The sequence below is a fragment of the Magnolia sinica genome, chromosome 10 (genome assembly GCF_029962835.1).
Source record: "Magnolia sinica isolate HGM2019 chromosome 10, MsV1, whole genome shotgun sequence".
NCBI lineage: Eukaryota > Viridiplantae > Streptophyta > Magnoliopsida > Magnoliales > Magnoliaceae > Magnolia > Magnolia sinica.
The window spans coordinates 36,809,619-36,816,853 of record NC_080582.1 but is presented as its reverse complement, the minus strand read 5'-3'; positions in this window follow the sequence as shown (position 1 = coordinate 36,816,853).

Here is a 7,235-nt window from a genome sequence, read left to right as displayed (position 1 = left end):
TTAAAATGTGTCCAACTACTCGTCGTCTCCACTGGGGATGCCTCTGGGACTTCAAGTAAGTTGGTTTTTATTGAAAATATATGAGGGGTTAGTGCGCATGCTAGTTGTGATGGTGATGGACTTAACTGGGGATTATGGATTTTGAAGATGTTGTGTTTTATTGCTTGGATTTTAGTTGTCACAATTGAGATTGAGATCTGTTGGGGATGGTTCATTTGAGATAAGTCTGATTAGTGGTTGTGATCAAGAATTTGATTAGAGATGGTTGATCGGTTCCATCGTCTCACAGGGTATTTAGACTTGATTTTTTGGACTGATCCGGAAGGTTGGTTATGACAACTCCGGCTTTCATGATGCAAATCTATCCATGGATGGCGATTAGGATTTCAATTTACGACCAATCAAGTCCATTGTCTCATGTTGTTTTGTGTTCAAGATTCTGATCCATGATCGATCAAATCCATTATCCTACTGTGTTGTGGTTAAGATTCCGATGTATGATTGACCAAATCCATTGTTCCATTGTATTGTGGTCAAGATTCCAATCCATGATTAGTCGAATCCATCATCTCATTGCGTTGTGGTTAAGATTTTGATCCATGACTGACCGGATCCGTTGTCCCATTAGTGTGTGGTCAAGATTTTGATCCATGATTGAATGGATTCGTCATCACACGGTATTGTGGTCAAGATTCCGATCCATGATTGATCGAATCTGTCATCCCACTATTTTGCAGTCAAGATTCCAATCCATGATTGATTGGATCCGTCGTCCCACTAGTGTGTGGTCAAGATTCTAATCCATGATCGATCAAATTTGCAGTCCCACTATGTTGTAGTCAAGATTCCAATCTATGATCGATTGGATCCATCATCCAACTAGTGTGTGGTTAAGATTTCGATCTATGATCGATCGGATCCATCGTGCCACACTTTTTATGACTCTCTAGGGAGGTGTTTTTTTTTTTTTAATAAAAAAATAATAATAATCCGATCCATCGGATCGCTAGTTGATGGTCGCGTTTGATGCTAGTTTTTATTAAAAGAATTAAGTCCATCGGATCACGAGTTGATGGTCACGACTAATGCTAGTATATTTGGGTTTTTGAAAAGGATCTAGATCATCGGATTGCGGATCGACAGTCATGATTTATGCTAGTTTTTATTAGAAGAATCCAGTCCATCAGATTGTGAATCGACAGTCGGGATCAATGCTGGTATTTTGGCTTTTAAAAAAAGGATCAAGTTCATCGGATCGCGAATCGACGGTAACGATCGACGTTGGTTTTTATTGGAATGGATCTAATCCATTGATTCGTGAGTTAACAGTCATGATCGATGTTGGTATTTTTGAGATTTTGAAAAGGATCCAGTCCATTGGATCTCAATTTGACAGTCGCAATCAATGTTGGTTTTTATTGGAAAGGCAAACTTACCTCGTCATGTTTGGGCTATGGTTTTCTCTTGATTGATATGGTGATTTTATGGGCCATGGCGTGCTAACTACCCATTTCGCGCATTGGATTGTGCAAGAAAGTGAGATTGCTTTATGGTCAATGAGCTTCAGTACCTGTGAGGAGAAAACACTTTTAGTAAGAGGATTGAAGTATTAGATAAGGGGAAGAGATACTTACCTTTTGGGTATTCTAACAATGACTGAGAGTTTATTGCTTGGTTTTTGGATTTATCAGGCCATCTATACGCACTTTTTGCGTGGTATGAAAATTGTGGAAAGCATCGTATTTTATTTTTCTAAGTAATGGAAAGACATACACGTAAAGAAAACATATGATGAAATGAAAAGAATGCTTTTGAAAAATTTATGCCTTATGTTGTCTGTGTATGCGTAGTTTGTACTTGTACCTGTAGATATAGGAATCACTCAATTTTCTAATCATTTGTCGAGGGTCCTGATCCCTTTAAGGTAAAGCGCAATGGTATCCTGCCCCTAAGATTTGAGACTTATAAGAAATCTCGATTCAATCCTAACAAGCCCCAAACTCAGAAATTGGGCTCACAAAATTCCCGATCGCCGAATCCGACGCCGACAACTCCGTAATACCCCATTCTTGGCTCTTAGCGCCCATATGCCAGATTTTCGATCCTGGGATCCTACAAGGAGGATTTTCAGTATAAATTTTTTTTTTGGTAAAGGAGCATAACCACAAGTGTACCCAAATCACAAGAGCAACATAATCATCACATATCCACCAATATAAATCGTTGATTACAATGCTGAAAGGAAATACATGAATATAATAAAATCTACACAAAGCTCGGCCTCCACGCTCCTGCCTCAATGCTACTGCGACCTAACGTCACCTGCACGCAACGGTCGTGCATAAGCTTATAGCAAGCTTAGAGGGTGGTGTATGTGTGTGTAATGCACGTGCCAAGCATATAAATATCAGAGTAAGCAGAAATACTGGCAATTCCATCAATACCATCAGACTTATCCAGACTATGCAATGCAAAGACATAATAAGGCAAAGTCATATGCTGAGGAAGCAATGTAAATCGACTACGCAATGCAGAGATATAGTAAGTCAAATGTCATATCTAGGCCGTATAGTGCAGAATCATAGTAAACCCAATGTCATAAGCTGAGGGTGCAGTGAAATATGCAAATGTAAAAGAAATGATAAAGCTGGAGTGTGTAATCGGGATGATAGTACGTGATATTGCAAGCCATGGGGTTCATCACAGGGAACTTCTATCCAAACCAGTCCCATACCTAAATTTGGATAGCCAGACTCAATGTGGTAAACTCCTGAACTCAGGTTGGTCGCACTCCCCAACCAAAATCCTGGTCATTGCGAAGGTACACATAACAAATTCGTTGCACACCACCAGATCGAGTGGATAGTGAATGAATGAATGAATTAATCAAATACTGATTAAGTAACTCCTGCTTAGTAAGTCCACATATCAGTACTGTACATCTCTAAGTCATCACCAGGGTCTAGTACACTTTACGCCAGCTTGCCTTCCCATCAAGCGCACAACTGGGTAAGTGGAAGAGACTTCATTATCCGCCTGCCAAAATCAGCCCGGCTCGTCGATAGCGAACCCATTCCTCAAGCTGGGTTAGACTCAGCCTAGTCATTGCCTACTCCCTCATGTGGGTAAGGCCTTACCCCCTTTTAACCGATTACGATACAGTGAGAAGTGCGACCTCCTAGTATTCGGCACTAAATACTCCCACATCCACTCGGTCTAGACGTTGGAGCGTCCTTTGGTATCAAGAGGGTTTAAAAATTTTTACTTAGGGATATCTATAGCATCTCATGTAGAAAAAGATTTCCGGTGTCCCACCTGTCATCCACGATATGCCTATGGAGGCTACGACCCTAATATTGCTAGGGCGTACAATAGTCATATCACACAAATGCGAGATGCATGAATCACGCTATCAGTCATGTAACAATCCTGCGCGTACCGGGCGATCATGTGGGGCAACTCCATCTCACAAGGAGTCCTATAATAAACCAACCCAATGTCACATGCTATGATCAATCACTCTTCATAACAAGCATATATATGATGTGTATGGGTATGTATCTTGATGTAATAAAGTACATAGGCGTGATTATCTGATAGGGCAGACAACAATACTCTACAATCAACCATCACCAGCTTGTCACATACTACGAGTATAAATTGAACGATGTGCTCCTTCTACAACTATAGGAGCCAATGTGGTATGTCTTACATTAGCCTTTCAAGGCTCTGCATGATCCAAGACAGGGACGACAGGTCTAGTCCATATGTCGAGATAGGTACTACATAGTGGATATACTAAACCCGATACTACATATTCTTCTATCTACAGCAAGGGGTGATGATGTACTAAGCAACAGATGGCCTAGATGTTACACTAATACCAAGCATGGACCTCGCATTTGTCTCAACAAAGAGATGGATGGTGCAATTGATATGTACATGTCACGAGGTCCTAGTAAATGGGTACAAGGGTAGGATACACCTCTCGTGGTGAGTCAAGTGGGTATATGACAAGGTGAGCTAACAGGGTGAACAATTGGGCTTCTTAAATATCTATATCATGTAATAAACTGAGTTTTTCTATGGGAAGCCCGATCCGTACACAAAGTGGGTTTGGTGGAGTACCTACACCTAGGACTATGTGTCCTTCCAAGAAGATTGGGTAGCCCGCTCAACACCTAAGTGGGCCTTGGGTATGGTCACTAAACTTGGGCAAAACATGCATCTATATGCCCACCTTTCTATGGAAGGCTTGGTGTGAACACAAAGTGGGCTTCAAGATTTGGCAGTACTACAAGGCATGGTGGGAAGCACCATTATTAATGGGGGCCCAACGGTTTAGGTTAGCCCAATGGATGTTACTAACATCGGTGAGGACCCAACGGTTTGGGTTAGCCCACTAGGGTAAGGGTGAAAATGGGCTTAACGATGGGCCCTAGAAGAGTTTGCAACGGTGGACATTTAACCACCATTGCCCTATGGTGTAGCCCACTTGGGATTGGAATCGAAATCACTACGGGGCCCTTGCCCCTTTAAAATCTCTTAGAATGATGGATGGATAGTGAGCATACAAAACACACATCAAAGTGGGCCTTACATATCACAATTCGGCCTCATATACATGCCGCATGTGTATCACATTGGGCCTCATACACGGGCCACAAATACATTACAATGGGCCTCAAATACATCACAATGGGCCTCATCTGTGGGCCTCAAATACATCACAATGGGCCTCACTACCTAGGCCTTAAATACATCACAATGGGCCTCATCCATGGGTCTCAAATACATCACAATTGGCCTCATCACCTGGGCCTCAAATACATCTCATTTGGGAGTCAAAATGGGCCTTGAATACATCACATTTGGGCCTCAAACATGGGCCTCATGTACATCACCTTGGGTCACATCCCATGGACCTTAAATTCATCGTAATGGGCCACATCCCATGGGCCTTAAATAACCGATGGACGGCAAGGATAAAACATATATATCATGGTGGGTCTCGCCCCAGTTGCTGCTGGACGTTGGTCCAGTAGCAGGTGAACCTGCTGACCACCAGCTGGGGCTGGCCGTTGAGGCCCAGGCCTTAAAATGATCTGGAAATAGGGTGGATGGTGTGGATCCAATACAGCAAGGTGGGTCCATGTATGGGTGGCCCACTTGCCTGAATAAGCTAATATTTGTGTTGTTCCTACGTCCAGACGGCTGGTAGTCTGGACACTGCTAATCTGCACCATAGCAGCAGATGAACGGCTGGATGAAACAAATGGACGGTGTGAATAAAACACATACGTCGCAAGTGGGATTCCCACCATCCCAAACAGTGGACGGTGTGGATAATCACATGCACCACGGTGGGTCACACCGTCAGGTGGACGGTGTAGATAAAACACATATATCATTGTGGTCCCCACCGTCCAGATGGACGGTGGGAATAAAATACATATATCACGGTGGTCCCATGTGGATGGCCACACGTGGATGGACAGTTTGGATATAACAATACCTCATGATCAAACCTACTGAACTTGCTGACGTCAATACAGTAGTTATACAATAGCTGAAGGTACACCAGCCAATCTGCTTTCCACAGCAGGTGGGTCCCACCATAATATTTATATTATTACTATTATTATTATTATTTTATTATTTTTTTGATGCAGCCATAGCGTCCAAGCCCTGGATGAGCGGCTTGGACATGATACACGTGTTGTAAGGTGGGGTCCATGTCAATGTGGCCCACCCAGTTTGGATCAAGCTGCTATTTGTATCCTCCCTCATCTAGGCCCGCCATTTAGACAGTTAGGATGAAACATGTCTATCAGGTGGGGTCCATACAGGTGGACAACATGGATAAAGTACATACATCATAGTGGGTCCACGATTGGATGGTGTGGATTTAATCCATTCATCAAGGTGGGCCGCAACAGGAAAAGAGAGAGAGAGAGAGAGAGAGAGAGAGAGAGAGAGAGAGAGAGAGACGTGCGATGGAGGGGAAGGGCTCTACCACTATGAGCCCTCCCTAGGTGGGCCATGTAAATACAATACATACATCAAAATAGGTCCTAAATCATGTGGGCCTAAATCATAAAAAGATCAACGGTGGAGATCCCTTTCCACAAAAAATGTAAGGTCTAGATGACCTTTTCTCAATAGGAAAATAAACATCATGATGGGGTCCATGGAGAATGGCCCCATCATGGGATGATCATATGAATCATGGTGGGCCATCGGCCATACTTAGGGTCCAAAGCAAGATCCGTGCCATCGATCGGTAGGCCCCACTTGGCCCATCATCAAAATACAACCTAATCCTACATAAACACCCACCGATTGCAAATCTTCTAGGCTCCTTGGCTCCAACTTTGATGGAGGATGATGAAGATTGAAGGGCTAGGATGAGAGAAGAGGGGTAGGAAGTGGGCCACACTTGGGGTTCTCTTTGGGAAGGCTTGGACGTTTTCTCCCACGGGTTGCTTGGGAAATGGGTTGAGAAAGAGAGAGAGTGAGGTTGATGGGATGAAAAGGGATGGCTGTGAGTGACATGAGGGTTGACTTTAGGGATGGCTTGTGTAAGAGAGGGATGGGTTGTGATGGGAGGTGTACTTGATTAGTATTGATTGATTGATGTGATGGATTGAGTAGAGATTCTCTCAGAATTTGTAATGGGAGGTGTTTTCCTCGAGATGAACACATGCTCATAACTCCTGGCCTGGGTGTCGCATCGGTGTGCAAGACGCAGTATTAGAACTGCAGTGACGACACGGTTGCAATGGTACAATTCTTGAGTCGAGTCAACTTAGATCTACAAGATGCGACTTATAGTCGCGCGTAAACACCCATTACGGGTCGCGGGTTGCCGGAATTGGACAGGAAGGATCGCGGGAGTCTATGGAATGGTACGGATTAGGATACGGGCCTTACAATTCCTGCCATCTTTGCATCTATTTAATTTTCGTGTTGCCTTGGATCTTTCATGTACCTCCTTTTTTTTTCTTGCCCATATTGCTCTTTCAAGTTTTCGTTACGTCTGGCTAGCCTATCATTTTTGCCCGTGGTGCCCTTTTAAGTTTTCACTACGTTCCGGGTATTTGATCTTGCCTGCCCCTTAGTAGCTTTGTTGTTTTTACCCTTTGCGCTCTTTCAAATTTTCACCAAGTCCGTTGCATGCCTACTATTTTTACTCAAAGCACCCTTTTTGGGTTTTCACTTCGTCCATTTTTCTT